The following is a 16803-nucleotide window of genomic DNA, read 5'->3' as shown; positions in this document are numbered from 1 at the left end:
ACTAACATAATATAATTAAAAAATATTATTATAATTAAAAAAAAGACCAATGATACTATAAACCAAGAAACAGAGTACAGGTAAGCACTGAAGGTCCAAGAGATGTCCAATCTCCCAAGAGTCTTTGTTCACACAAACTTCATCTCTAGGTGAACCACCAAGACCAGCATGAGATATGTCTTAGCTCCAGAAGAGCTCAAGTAAGTAGTCTGCAATGAGGTGTTTATGTCCTCTGGACAAGTCAGTTATGCCAAGCAGAAGCCATGAGGCTTTTAAATTATTTTTAAAAAATGATTCTTGGGGTTATCAGGGGAATTTGGGACTTTAAAAACTAAACCAAAAATCCCACTGGTCTTTTCAATAGCCAAGGGTCAAAATCCTGCATAACCAGAGATAAGACTTTGTTGTTGAGTACCAAAATAACACTTTCCTTTTCTTATTATTATTATGTTCAGTTAGCCAGCATAGAGTGAATGATAAATTTTTATTGTAGTATTCAATGCTTCATTAGTTGCGTATAACTCTATCCTACACAGTCCACCCTCTGATTCTTGGTCAAGACTAAATCACACATAATCATTCCTTCTCCTGCACATTTTGCACCAATCATAGAACATGAAAAAAAAAACCAGACCAAGTGCAAAGTGCTAATATCTTCTATCAACAAATAAGAGATGGGTACTGTTTAAAGAATGATTTCAGTTAACCAAATATTCCACCACAAACTTAATCACAATGAAGAACAAGTTGGAGAACAATTTTATCTCCTCCCATTACTGAAATTAAAATTGTATGGAAAGTATCAATAGGTAGCCAATTAACTAGTTGTTAACTAATTCTAGTTCCTCCTCTAACCAATCAGATTTCATTGGAGGAACATCATGGGAGATGTTAATTCAATTTCCGGATACATTTGATCATCAATATCAGTATTATAAATTTTGTTGAAATCAAATTAATCTTCCCAGTTATACCAGTATTAAACCAAATAACAGTTACATTTTAATTGATTGATTGGCTCCCTTTCTAGCAGCAATTACTTCTTGATATTGAATGAATTTTCACTCAGACCCTTCACTTGATATAATCAAGGTTTTACCACATCTTCCAGTCATCCAAGTCCCCTGTTGCAAACTGCACTGCCAGTCCATCGACTACTGCCCAAACCTAAGAAAAGCCATACTATATCACTATAGCTACAATCCGTTTCTTCTGGTGCCACAAGAAACACCACTCTTAACACACTGAGTGGATTTATATTTTCCTCTTCAATCAATTGGCCTCTATGCAGCTACTTTCCAGATTGAGTGATGGCTCTCCACACTGGAGCCACCATCTACACACCACACTGCTTGTTACACATGCTCCAAAAACTGGTCAGAGGGAAGGACCCGTTCAGCTGTGAGTGTAGGTAACTCCTCAGGAGGATGTAATGAGGGCTCAACGGCAAGGCAGCCACTTGTTCACGTGTGCAATGGGATCCCTCTCTCACAAATCCTGTATTTATATTTCTCTTTAATAAAAGAAATTTTCTGTTTATTTTCATCCCTATTATAATGATTATTTGATAAAACCCGAGACTTATGAGTATTTCAGATCTCAAAATAATGTTATACCCTTCAGAAAAATAAAAGCAATTTCAAATGAAGTCCAATAACAAGCTAGCAATCATCTTGCAAACACTGTGCACTCTTTGGCTGTGAGGCAGCTTCCCAGTTCAAAAGCCCACTGATGCCCCACTTGGTGGCAATTCCGGCATCCCTTTCAGAAGGCATTACTTAGAAAAGAGAAATTTTTCTCATGATTCTCTTTTTAGGAACAGAGAAGCATCACCCAGGAGAAATCCCATAGTTTTTCTCTTGTCCCATTGGCCAAAATTATGTCACATTCCTATCCTTAAACTGATCACTGAGAACATTACCATAATCACCTTAGACGACTCGAATCACACCTGTGGCCTGGACAGGGACCACACTTTCCCCAAAACACCTGGCCATCTAACACCTGGAGCAATGAACTTTCCCTAGAAAAAAATAGCTGGAAAATAGACACTGTGTGACAGTGTCTGCCACACCTAATGTGCCTCCCTTGAGTACTCTCCTTATATCTGCAATCAATTTCTCTCTCTGCCCTTCCCCCACACTTCCATGTTACCTCAAATCCCACAGGCATTTCAACATGATCAAGTTTCTCCCATCCTGAAAAATATTCACCCTCAAGCCAATGTCCCACTCAGTGACTAATTTCATTCTTGAAAAACTCTATGAGATCATATTATCTGTTTTGCAGAAAAGGAAACTGAGGCATGGGGAAGGTGAGTAACTTAGACAAGATCACACAGCTTAGCCAAGTTTCAATAAATATTAGCCAACAGTATCACAGTAATAGAAAATGCAAAAAAATCTCTCAATTTTTTTCAGAAACTTTTTTTCAGAAAAAAATCATTAGATGATTTTATATGCACTCTTTCTATATTCTTCCCAATAATACCAATTCATACAGAGCTGTTTTTCAGGTTCTAGTAAGTGAAATGACATACATAGAATCTTGCAAATAGAACTGGGTATCACACCCAGGCTCGTGGCTTTGCTGAATTATTCCTCTGGGAACCTACCACACCCATTCATGTAGAGGATGTCCCTCGTCCTCAGCCTGAACATCTGCTTGGTCTTCCTTCTACTCTGCAGGCATCAGAAATTTCCAGAAACAAAACTTCCAAGGTAATGCCTAGGCAGATCTCCCAGACTGGAGACAAAGGTAGGAAAGGAAGATAAAAAATGTCCTCCTTTCTCTGTGGCTCTCCTCATGGTCACTGATGCACACGGGATCTGTCTAGGGCTGTGTCCTGCCTGCCACTGCTGGGAGAACCAGAGACTCTACATAATCCACCAGGGACTGAATCAGCACCCCGCACCCATCATTCCTAGTGCATGAGACCCATCACAGAATCAGTGTCCAACTGCTACAACAGCATAATTGTTAGAGCTCAGGCTTAGAATTAGATACATTTGTATTTAAATCCAAGCTCTACGAAAGATTAGCTTCTCTGATCTTCACCAAATGATGCTCACAGTGAACATCAACTTCTTTACACGTAAAATACAACTAGCAATACTTTCCTCATGGGATTATGTGAGAATTATATGAAATACCATACTAAGCAGAGTGACATACATTTATAATTTAATAGTTCTCACTGTGTCCATATTTCCTTTATTTCTACAACCTTTTCAGGGATTCCCAACTTCACTGTCAGATTTCTTTAGTGATGACAAGAGTAAAATATTCGTGGAAAGATTTTAGAATTATAGTGACTTATGAATCAGTATTTGGCATTTAAAATGTTCTTCTCTCCTTTCTGTATGTGCACAGATTCTAGAAACCAAAAGAGTAAGGAAGACAAGCTCTATATATATTAATTGAGACAATTATGCCAGGAACCCAAACTAGTCACACCATGAGCTTTGATGTTCTGTACAGAAGGTGAAAGGAGGCAGTGAGCTTTTGCTCTATGCCCAGCACCTTTCCAGCACTTCACATGGATTACCTCATAGAAATCCTCCAACAGCCCTACGATAGGTACCATTATCAACCCCTTTTTATAGATGTGGGAACTCAGGTATAAAGAAGCTGAGGAACTTGCCCAAATTCACACAGGTAGCAAATAGAAGAGCCAGCAAAACTCATTCTCTTCACCATGATTCAGATTTTTATTATTAAGAGCACCTTCTCTAGCCTACATGTGTCTATCCTTGGGGGCAATAGCATTAGAATAGCAGGTTTTCACTGGCTTAGATGTTTTCCTGTGTTATCTTGTTCAAAACCCCCGGAGCTCTGTGTGATAAGTATTACTGAGGCTATTTTATAGACTCTGACAGGCTCGTGCACCCATACCCCCCTGACTAGAACATTCTGTGCCTTACATCTCAGACCCTAAGATCACCTCTTATAACAGTCAATAGAGAGGCTGATAACACAGCCAAGCTGGCTCTCCCCCAGCCCCTTGGTCACAGATGCCATGGCCACAAGAGAGAAATGATAAATTGGGCTGCCTGATATTTGGTTGAAGCTGCTAATTCTAATGCTCAGGAGGTGAGAGATCAGAGCCTCCCTAACTCCTTGCACTTAACTAATACCCATTTAAATTCTTCCCTGAAACCACACATGAAAATATGGATAAAGATCGACCCAGGAAGACCACATAAAAATAACCAGCCACACATCACAGAAGCTGTTTGGCTCTGAGTTTCCAACACAGCTGGATCCAGATTCCCAAGGACCAAAGGAGGCATCTCTGGGTTGAACACAGGCTTACTAAGAAAAAGACTTAAAAGAGCTGAATTGAGCTAACTTGCCTGCTACTCCAAGGCTTCTTCCATTCACTGCTGATTGTATGGTGCTTGCAAACAATCAGCTTGCTGCTTTAACAAAGTTTGCTATTTTCAGGGTTTTAAATCAGTGTAAATCTCAGATCAAATGGCTTTTTAAATATACCTCATGTTCCCTCTCTCGCTGGCTGTCTCTATCTCTGTCGAATAAATAAATAAAATCTTTCTTTAAAAAAATAAAATAAAATAAATAAATAAATAAATAAATAAATAAATAAACAAACCTCATCTGGTCACCAAAAAGTACTGGCAAATGTGTAGTAAGGTGGTTTGGAGAGAGATGTTCTCCCAGTGATTACGTTTCCCCCCCTCAATTTCTTATGAAGCCTAACACTGCGGAAGCCAAGTAAAGAAATTTATTATCTGAGCTGGAATGCTCGTGGATCCCACTCAAAGGAAGCTGTGAGCCTAGGAAGCAAACTAAACCAAGCCTATGGACTCAGAATTATTTAGGAAGTCTCTCTCAGCAATCATTTTCCAGTCACTAAGTGAACAAAAGAAATAGTATACCTCAGATAAAAAGGGATGAACTTGGCAAAGCAGCCATCAGGAATGGGTCAGTGATGGCTACCCCCATGCCAACTGTGCTCTAAAATAAGATACCTGTTCTGGAAAGAATCTGATACTTCTTTCTCAAACGCATTCAGACAGGTAGGTACAATGTGTAATTTTTTTATTAATATTTTGTTCTCAGGGTGATACTAGGGCCTCTAAATTGGTCAGTTAGATTTAAATATGTGTATCTACTGTCACAGAAATTTTTGAAGAATGACTATATGTAGTCTATTAAGAAAAGCAGTCACTCAAGATATGATGAACCCAGAACAGAGATAAGAAAATAATCTATCTTTTACTAACTTATTCCACTGATTATAAAGGTAATCTATTCACTTTGTAGAAAACATAGATTAAAAAGTAATTTTTGACAAAATAAAAGTTGCCCTTAACTCATAATTCAAGTAAGCACTATTAAAAAAAAATCTTTATACTGTACCTTTTTTTCAGATGCTTCTCTATGTATGTATGTTATTTTGGACATTTAGGTCATAATATATAAACTGTTTTATATCTGGTGGTTTCCACTCAATATTATATTGAAAGAATCTTTCCACACTATGAACTCTTCTTGTAATTAACTTCAATGTCCACCTGACATTTCATAACCATAATTCACTTGATTATTCATCTTTATGCAGGTATTTGGATTATGCTCACTTATTCATTATAAATAATTAGGAAATACAACATGTATGCATAATCTTTGTCCATAGTTTTTTATCTAGAATAGATTCCCAAGCCTAAGGAGCACTGGACATGATCAGTTATAAACCCCTTATATATCGGGTTAAACTTCTTTCCAGAAGATTTTATATCAACATGCAGCCACCAGCACTGGGTAACATAACTGTCATAAATCTTTACCAACGTGATAGTTAAAAGCATTCCACTGTGTTTATCTGGTACTTCTTTGATGACTTGTGAAAGAGAGGATTATTTGAGAGATCTACTGCTTTACTGTTAAAGGTATCTTTTAATTAGTTTTCCCTTTTTTTCCTAATGTTATGAGTAGAAATTTTATAAAAACTATTTCCATAATAATGGTTACTTGTTATACTTCTTGCTAGTATTTTCCCAGTGTGTTCCAGATCTTTATGATACTAAATCCATTAGTTTCTCCAATTTCTCATACCATTGCCTTTTGCTTAACATGCTCTTCCTCATCTAGAGATTAGATATATATTTAGTTCTTTTTCTTTTTTGAACAAATCCATAGTTTATTTGAGGACATTAATGCACTCTATTCTTTTTTCTCTCTCTTTTTTTTTTTTGATGATGGCATGAAGACTAATTATATTTTGAAAAACAATTATCCAGTTGTTGAAAAATGTTTTAAGAACTACACATAATAATCTTTTAAATATTCTTTAAATAAAATCTCCTTGAGGAGCCTGGGTGGTTCAGTCAGTTAAGCTTCTGCTTTCAGTTCAGGTCATCATGATCCCTGACTTGTGGGATTGAGTCCTGTGCCCAGTTCCTTGCTCAGTGGAGAGCCTGCTTCTCCCTCTGCACCTCACCCCGCTTGTGCTTTCTCTCTCTCTCTCCCTCTCTCTCTAAAAAATAAAATATAAAAAAAATAAATAAAAATAAAAAATAAAATCTTCTAAAAAATTAAAAATAAAAAAATAAAAATAATCTCCTTTTGTAATCTGACTGCACTTGGTTCTTTTTAAGCTTATCCCATCATCAGTTATATTTGTGCTCAGGTACTTGTATTTTTGAAATATGAAAACTTCTAATGTATTTATGAAATCTAGCATTTTTCTATTGACATATACTGATTTCTGCATTCAACCTTTTTTCTGAATATAACTGGTTTCTTTTCTAACTTCTTGAATACTTCATTCATTTTCTCTTCATTTATTTTCTATCTTAATGTTACAACAATTAAATATCTCAAGGTTAAGAGTAATTAAATTTAAGATTTATCCATTTTAATCCTTCCTTCAAGAATTTAGAGTGTGAAGAAAGCTATGTTTTACCTTTGGGACAAAAGTTTGCTCTATGGAATAATGATATTCTTCAATCCCCCATGCTATTTGTTACATTACCTATTTTATACGGGAGAAAGTTTACACGCAGTAAGACTAAGGTCTGTACACATCTTTCCATGGCTGCTAAGCAGTGAGAACACAGTGAAGAAACAGTCTAGCTGACTGTGAAGAACACACTCTGTCCAACGAATTAGGATGCTTTTGCTTCCTCATCTTTAAAGAATGTGGTTTCTAAATACATCCAGAGAGTTTCTCCTAGTCTTCCTTAATCTGAATTTTATATGCAAAATACCCAGGGAAAATACACATAACAAAATTGTCCAAACAGTGAATTCTAAAGTTTCAACTAAATCTGCAGAATTTTGCATTTTGCATCCTGCTCTTTCCTCCACTACAGGATATTCTTCCTTTTTCGTGTTGATGATGTTCTTAGACAATTCTGTTTAAATGTGTTGTAAGCTCACAAATCCAAATGCGTATATCTTAATGGAGCTTCGAACATCCCCTCAGTTTTTTCTGAAATGTGACTCCACCATTCTTAATTTCAAAATGCATTCACCTGATGATTTATATTCCCCCTGAAAAAGCTACAAACACCAAGAATAACAGCTGTAGCTTAGCCTTAGCAGCACAGGTGACTAGAGAAGAGACACAGGGGTAGCAGCTTCCCATGAATTCAAGCCTCTGCCCCTCCTCTGATCGTCGTCTCATTCTGGTTTTCCTAGGGGAGAAAATACTATGGCAGTTATTCAGAGAATACGGATTTGTGTGCAATTATAAGAAGGGACCTACTTTCGTAAAATTGTGTTACGGATGAGTATATGTGTAAATGTGTGCTGCCCCTTACTGTCTGTGTCTCTCAGAGGGTGAGGAGCCTATGTGCTCATTATATAACTAATAATAAGTCCCAATTTTAATTCTGAGCTCATCTGCTTGGGGTTTCCATCAGTCTCACAGAAAACAATCCTGACAGAAAAGATTTGCATCATCAAAATTTATCTAACACAACAACAATCCCTGCGCTATTCACAGGAAAATTAGTTATCCAGATGTGAAAGTGGATTCACAGAACAAATGAGCAACATGACCGAATTCATCCTGCTTGGCCTGACACAGAACCCAGATATACAGAAACTCTTGTTCGCTGTGTTTGTAGTCATCTACTTTCTCACTGTGGCAGGCAACCTACTCATTGTCGTGACAATCACCACCACCAGAGCCCTGGCCTCCCCCATGTATTTCTTTCTGTCTTTCTTGTCCTTCATAGACAGCTGATGCTCTTCCACCATGGCTCCCAAGATAATATTTGACTCACTCACTGAAAAGAAAACTATCTCCTTCAGTGGGTGCATGACTCAGCTCTTTGCAGAGCATTTCTTTGGAGGAGTTCAGATCATCCTGCTCACGGTGATGGCCTATGACCGCTACCTGGCCATCTGCAAGCCCCTACACTACAGGCTCACAACGAACGGGCAAATGTGTGGCCACCTGGTGGCCATGGCCTGGGTTGGGGGATTTCTTCATGCTCTGATTCAAATCCTTTTTACTGTCTGCTTGCCCTTCTGTGGCCCCAATGTCATTGACCACTTCATCTGTGACCTTTTCCCTCTGCTAAAACTCTCTTGCACTGACACTCACATCTTTGGACTTTTTGTTGCTGCCAACAGTGGGCTGATGTGTCTGCTCATTTTTTCTATTCTTATCACCTCCTATGTCCTTATCATTTATTCCCTAAGAACACACAGTATTGAAGGACAACGTAAGGTTCTGTCCACCTGCACCTCCCATGTTACTGTAGTTGTCCTATTCTATGTACCCTGTATATTTGTGTACCTTCAGCCTGTGGGCACCTTCCCTATTGACAAAGCAGTGGCTGTGTTTTATACTATGAAAACACCCATGATAAACCCTTTAATCTACAACCTTAGAAACTCAGAGGTGAAAAATGCCATGAGGAAGCACTGGAGCCACAGAGTAATCTTGGGTAACTCTTCACATGACTAGAGAAGAAAAAAAGAACAACTTGATTCATCTTTTAACAACAAGTTAAATAGAAAGGATGATGGTCTTGAAGTGAAAACATGCGGGTTAAATATTATGCTCCCTGTGCTTTCTGTAATCTTTAATGGTTCCTCTTTCATATCAATATTTGATTACCTGATGACTAAAGTCTCTTCCAATTAGAAACCCCTTCATTTTCAAGTTATTGATGAAAGGGACACTGCAAATCAGCATTATATTGTCACAACCTATAGAAAACCTCTGAGTATGTGGTATTCACTGGAACAATTCTCTGTAAAGCTTTGGGTATAGATTACATAACCAATTAGACAATAAAATATTTCAATGAAAGGTATAATGTGTAAATATTTAGCTAAAAATGCATAGTTTCAATCCCAACTATGTAGTCAAACAAGATTTATTATAATGAGAAATAAGGATCAACCAGAAATGAATGAGTTTTAAACAATGAGAGAGGATTCATCCCAAAATTAATTATGCCTTGTTGCATAATTCCACGGGCACCATTTACACTGGAATCTGCATTCTTCCTAGAATAAATTATGTTCTCTGCCTAAAGCCAAAAAGAGATACAAAATTTTTCCAGGTACAGCCATAGAACAATCTTGCACATGATTTCCAGGCAGAAGATAACTACAGGAACATTTCTTCTGTCAAAGACATACTATATACCACTTCACCACCGAAGTAGCTGTTATTATATGAATTTCTGCCTTAGGTAATAGAAACAAAAGTATCTAGCACAAAAGAGAGAGTTAGTGATACATGAGTAAGCAAGACAGAAAGACTATGCATTCAAATCTGAATGACAACCTTAAGACAAATTTCAAAGCAATGCAATGGGAAGTATTCTGAGAAAGAGACACAGTTCATTCTAAGAGAAAGAACTCAAATAAAAGGGGTTTCAGATTTGACCCAAGACAAAAGTTCTCCAAAAGAAAGAAAGAGAGAAAATTATGAAAGCATATCAATTCCAAAAAATCAACAAGACACAAAGGAAGGTGGTAAGAAAGGAAAAGAGGGACAGAAGAAAACAAAATGGCAAGACTTACCTATAAATAATTACTTTATATGTAAATGGGTTAAACTCAACAGTCAAAAGACACAGAGTGATTCCATGGATTTTTTGACCTACTAAATGCTGTCTACAAGAGACTCACTTAACATTTAAGGGCACACATTGTCTCAAAGTGAAGTGATGAAAAAAAGGTATCCCATCCGAACAGCAACCAAAAGAGGGCAGGACTATACCTATGCCAGACAAAATAGACTCTAAAACAAAAATTGTCATAAATAAAGACATTATATAATGATAAAAGGGACAGTTTACAAGGAAGATTTCAAGCAAATATTAACAGATATAAAGGCAGAGAGAGGCAAGAACACAGTAAGAGTAAGAGACTTCAATGCTCCAATTTCAATGATGGATACAACACATAGACAGAAAATCAATAAGGACCCAATGGATATGAACAACACTGTTAACCCAGTGGACCTAACAAACATGTATAGAACAGTCCTTCCAATATGCAGTGGAATGTACATCCTTCTCAAGTGCACATGGAAGATGATGCAGGGTTGATCATGTTAGGTCACAAAATAAGTCTTGAAAAATGTAAGAGGATTGAAATCATACAATGTAGTTTTTCTAAACACAATGAAGTGAAATGAAATCAATAACAGAAGGAAAAGGGGGAAATTCACAAATACGTGGAACTTAAATAACACATTATTGTGCAACCTATGGGTCAAAGAAGAAGTCAAAAGGGTAATTAGAACAATGTCAAAACAAACAAAATTTAAAACTATACACCAAAACCTATGGGATGCAGCAAAACCAATAGTAAGAGGGAAATTTATAGCAAGGATCACCTACATTGAAAAAGATCTCAAGTAACCAAAGAGTATACGTCAAGTAATGAGAAAAAGAACTAAGTCTAAAGTTAACAGAGGAAGGAATAATTAAAATTACGGCAGATAAAGGAAAGAGAAACCACAAACTCAATAGAAAATTATAAATGAAAATAAAAGTTGTGCTTTAAAGTAAAACAAAACTGACAAACTTTAGCTAGACTGAGAAAAGATCACACATAAAGAGGGAATATTAAAACTCATCACAGAAATAAAAGGATTAGGGGCACCTGGGTGGCTCAGTCTTTAAGCGTCTGCCTTCCGCTCAGGGCGTAATCCCGGCGTTATGGGATTGTGCCCCACATCAGGCTCTTTCGCTATGAGCCTGCTTCTTCCTCTCCCACTCCCCTGCTGTGTTCCCTCTCTCGCTGGCTGTCTCTATCTCTGTCGAATAAATAAATAAAATCTTTAAAAAAAAAAAAAGAAATAAAAGGATTATAAGACACTACTACAGCCATACACTAATAAATTGGATAACCTGGAAGAAATAGATAATTTCATAGGAACATACATTCTACCAAATCTGAAGCATGAAGAAGAAGATAATCTGAATAAACCAATAAAGAGCAAGGAAATCAAATCCATAAGGAGAAGCCTTCCAAGAAAGAAAAGCCCAACACCAGAGGGCTTCACTGGTGAAATCTGAAAACATTTAAAGAAGAATAAATGCCCATGCTTCTCAAACACTTCTAAAAATTTGAAAAGGAAAAAACACGTCTGAACTTGCTGTATAAGGCCAGAATTAATATTACCCAAAAGAGAATGAAATACTTATAAATAAACTGAACTAAAAACTTTAAGGATTTGTAAACTAAAAAGACAAAATATTTATGAAAGAAAGTAAAAACAAAAAAACAAAACCAAAAAAAAAAGGCAAATAAATTCAAAGGTATCCTGTGTTCACGGATTATAAGATTCAACATTTTCAAAATGTCCATACTATCCAAAGTGATCTAGAGTCAGTAAAATCCCTATCAAAATCCCAATGGAATTTTTCACAGAAATTAAAAAAAAAACAATGCTGGGGCACCTGGGTGGCTCAGTAGTTGAGCATCCGACTCTTGGTTTCAGCTCAGGTCATGAAATCAGGGTCATGAGATCAAGCCCCATGCCAGGCTCCTATCTCAATGGGGAGTATCCTTGAGATCTCTCCCTCTCCTTCGGCCCCTCCCCTCACTCACTCATGTTCTCAGTCTCTCTATAATAAATAAATAAAGCTTAAAAAAAGTCCCAACATTCATGTGGAACTACAATAGACCCCCATAGCCAAAGTTGGAAAGAAGAACAAAGTTGGAAGCATCACACTTCCTGATTTCAAACTATATTACAAAGCTACAGTAATTAAAATTGTATGGTACTGGCATAAAGACATAGAAACCAATGCACAGAATAGAGAACCCACAAAAAAACCCATGCATATTCATATGGTCAACAGACCTTTGACAAGGGTGCCAAGAATACACAACGGGATCGGTAGGAGAAGAAAGGGATAAAGAAAGGGGGGGTAATCAGAAGGGGGAATGAAGCATGGGAAACTATGGACTCTGAGAAACAAACTGAGGGCTTCAGAGGGGAGGGTGTGGGGGAATGGGATAGGCTGGTGATGGGTGGTAAGGAGGACACGTATTGCATAGTGCACTGGGTGTTATATGCAACTAATGAATTATCGAACTTTACATCAAAAACCAGGGACGTACTGTATGGTGACTAACACAATATAATAAAAAATATTATTATTAAAAAAATTAAAAAATAAAGCTAGAATGGAATGAAATCAGAAAAAAAGGAATACACAAATGGAAAAGAATAACTTCTTCAGTAAATGGTGCTGGGGAAACTGGATATTCACATGCAAATGAATGGAATTGAACACTTATCTTATACCTTCACAAAAACCAACTCAAAATGGACTTAAAATGGAAGCCCTGAAACTGTAAAACTCTGAGAAGAAAACATAGCAGGAAATCTTCACCACATTGGAATGGGCTGCGAAATCTTGGACATGACACTAAAAGAACAGACAACAAAAGCAAAAATTAAAAAATGGGAATACATCAGACTTAAAATCTTCTGTACAACAAAGAAACAATTAACAGAATGAAAAGACAACCTACTGAATGGAAAAAAATATTTGCAAACCATACGTATAATACAGGGTTAGTATCTAAAATGGACAAAGAACTCATTCAACTCAATAGCAAACATAGCCCAAATTAAAAATAGGCAAAAGACTCGAATAGACATTCCCACAAAGAAAATATACAAATGGCCAAAAAGTAAATGAAAATATGATCAACTTCACTAATCATCAGGGAAATACAAATCCAAACCACAATGATATCATTTCACATCTGTTAAAATGGCAAGTATCAAAAAGACAAGAGATGACAAGTATTAGTAAGGATGTGGAGAAAGGGAACCATTGTTCACTGAGGGTAAGAATGTAATTCATACAGTCACTACGGAAAACAAAATGGAGGTTCCTCAAAAAATTAAAATAGAATACCATATGATCCAACAATCCCACATCTGGGTATTTATTCAAAACTACTGGAATCAGGATCTCAAGGAATTCTTTGCAAGAAGGAAGGAAATCCTGTCATTTGTGACAACATGGATGAAACTTGACAGCATTACTCTAAGTTAAATAGCCAGTGATAGAAGAAACACTGCATAATTCCACTTATATGAAATATTCACATAGCCCAACTAAGAGAACCAGAAAGCAAACAGTGTTTTCCAAAGCTGGGGGAAGGAAGGAATGAGCAATGATAGTTTAAAGGATATGGATTTTTAGAATAGGAAGATGAAAAATTCTAGAGATAGTTGGTGATGATGTTTGCACACAATGTGAATGTACTAAATAACTGACCTAGACATTTGAAAATGGTTATGGGTGCCTGGGCGCCCAGTTGGTTAAGTGTCTGCCTTCAGCTCAGGTCATGATCCCCAGGTTCTGCGATCAAGCCCCTGGTAATGCTTCCTGCTCAGCAATGAGTCTGCTTCTCCCTCTCCCTCTTCCCCCTGTTCATGTTCTCCCTCTCACTGTTTCTATCTAAAATAAATACATACAATCTTTAAAAATTAAAAAAAAAAGAAAATGGTTAAAATGGCAAATTTTATATTATGTGTATTTTACCATAATTTAAAAAAAAAGGGAGAGGGAAAGTCTGTGANCTGCTTCTCCCTCTCCCTCTTCCCCCTGTTCATGTTCTCCCTCTCACTGTTTCTATCTAAAATAAATACATAAAATTTTTAAAAATTAAAAAAAAAGAATATAGTTAAAATGGCAAATTTTATATTATGTGTATTTTACCACAATTAAAAAAAAAGGGAGAGGGAAAGTCTGTGGGTGAGCAAAACTGTTAACTGTTGAGGAGAGGGCTGAGGGCACTCCTTCCATTTGAGATGTGCGACTTTAGGAGTGTATCAGTTACCTTACAGGAAAAGGTGTTTTTTTTTTTTTTCAAGGTGATTTGTGCATGATTTCTTCCAGCTCTTCAACACATCAGAAACTGAAGGAGAGAAGATTATAGTGGAGACTCCATTCTGTATTATATCCACCCTCTACCTCTCAATGTTGTTATATATAATCTTTACCTTGGGGTGATTTTCTCAATACCTACCATGTGGAAGCACTGCTCTTTACTATAAATCTCCACAATTCCTTCTGTGTGGGATAGAGGAAAAGCTATATTCCCATGAACACACCATGTGGATCTTTCATCTAGATACACACACCAAAGGAAATCATAAATTACCCAACTCAGTAGCTGAGAATTCTGCCATTTGAGTCTCCATTGTCAGCCACTAACAAAAATGTCAGTCTCCCAGAGTAACATGGGCACATGACCTTGACAACTGGCATTTTCATTCTCAGGACAACTGTACACTTAGAACAATCACATTTTCAGAAAGAAATCCATTCTCTGAACACTGACCTATGCCTAAACCCATCCACTATCCTATGCCAGGCTCAACAATGTTAAAAATTAAAAACAAATCCCTATCAGGAAGCTTTCCAACTTTTCTTATCAAAATATCATCCCAAACTATACCCACAGACACATGTTTCACCAAAGTACAACTGCATTTCTAAAACTGGCCTCTAATGACGCTTGTGGGGGCCAAGTAGGAGCAAATGAAAGACAGTGGCTGACGCTTCCAGAAAAGATTCCAACAGGAACAATTACTAATCCTCTGAGGACTTGAGAGGTCAATGCATTACCAAAGTGCAGGCACTTCATGACAGTCTATTTATTTCTCTAGAGTCTTTGAAGAGAGAATTATAGGACATTTAACTAAATGACAGAGGCAGAGCATATACCAACAAGCTTAAGACTCATATGGGAGACACTGCTCCCAAGATAAGGGGGTTAAAGGGAGGAATAAAAAAGAATTCTCTCCATACTGCTCATGAACTTGTTGGGAAACATAAATTTGGCAGGATTTGAAATATATATATATCCAACCAGGTGAGTCTGATGCACTTCTATGCTTTATAGTTCCATATACTAGCTTTTTCTGACTTGAAANTCTCCATACTGCTCATGAACTTGTTGGGAAACATAAATTTGGCAGGATTTGAAATATATATATATCCAACCAAGTGAGTCTGATGCACTTCTATGCTTTATAGTTCCATATACTAGCTTTTTCTGACTTGAAATTTTTTCCCATTATTTTTACTTTAGATTAAATATGGTTCTGAGATCTAAGACATATACGTATTTTGAAGATGTGTCTACACTTTCATAAGAGGCCAAAAAGTGAGTAGAAATTAAATCCTAGAGAATTGAAGTTTCCTAACTGAAAGAGCTCATTTCTGGGTAAGTTAGACTGATAATGAGAACCAAATAAAATAAATGACCAACTCTGGGGGAGTTGTCTGAGAGAGAATTACAGTGACCCAACTGTCAGTTGACAGACAGTATTTGCAGCTGTGAGGCTATGCCCTCAGCCAAAGAAAACAAACACCGGGTGCAAACTAAAACCTAAAAACAGTGGAATCCACAATCAACTAGATCCAGGTCAGTAATGACAAAATCTTTTTCTCCAAATTTTAAACAGATTAACTTAATTTACCCAAATTACTTTCAGCAAATAGTTTTTATAGCTAGGTGCTGTGAACTGAAGGTAATCTGTTTCTCTAAAGATGAATCTGAACATGATGACATGAACATATCAGTAGAAAACATGATCTGTAATCCTACTTCACAAGATGCTGTTGAGAACTAAGGTTACTTTTATAACATTAAGGTACACATGCATGTCAAAGTAGATGGCTTCAGTAGGTTTTTATGTCCGATTATTCGGAACTGTTTCCCTTTTCACGACTTCCATATTGCCACACTGAGGTTAGAATTTGTGCTTAAATCTATTAAGGATGATGAAGCACGTAGTTCCACCTATCAGCCGTGGACAGAGAAGAAACAACTAAAGAGACTGAGCTTCCTGGGAAACAAAAGATACTTTCCTATCCTTTACTGAAGCTGAAAGATCATGAAACTGAATTCTGTGTCCAGAAACTTTTGAGGAAAAATATGGCATAACATTTTTTTGGCAGGGATAGGGAAAGGAGAAAGTGAGGGGGAGAAGGAATAAAATCTACTGTAATCATTTGTAACATATACTCACTATTGGAAATCCATGTACAGATCATTCAATAAAAGAACACATTCTGGTATATATTCATTATTCCACCAACTAGCAATGAAAACTTTAATTCATCTTAATTGACTAAATTACGTCAAAAGAAAAACTCGTATTATCTTAGATAACATTTCTGTCTCACAATAGGAAATTCAGGGAAACTCCATCATTCATTTAACTCCATTTGTAAAATGTGACTGGATTTCTAAATCTATTCCAGAGCATTATTCTTTATGTGATAAAAGACCAATTGCACAGAAAACTCATTGAAGAAATAC

General features: G+C 36.8%; 1 pseudogene; it reads left to right on the top strand.

Annotated features, from left to right (window-relative positions):
• Positions 1 to 7958: 7958 nt before the first annotated feature.
• On the top strand, positions 7959 to 8944 carry LOC105234365 (annotated as a pseudogene).
• The last annotated feature ends 7859 nt before the right edge of the window (positions 8945 to 16803 follow it).

This window comes from Ailuropoda melanoleuca, chromosome 16 (genome assembly GCF_002007445.2).
Source record: "Ailuropoda melanoleuca isolate Jingjing chromosome 16, ASM200744v2, whole genome shotgun sequence".
Lineage (NCBI taxonomy): Eukaryota > Metazoa > Chordata > Mammalia > Carnivora > Ursidae > Ailuropoda > Ailuropoda melanoleuca.
Note: the sequence above shows the minus strand (reverse complement) of the source record. Positions and strands in the feature narration are given on the sequence as shown.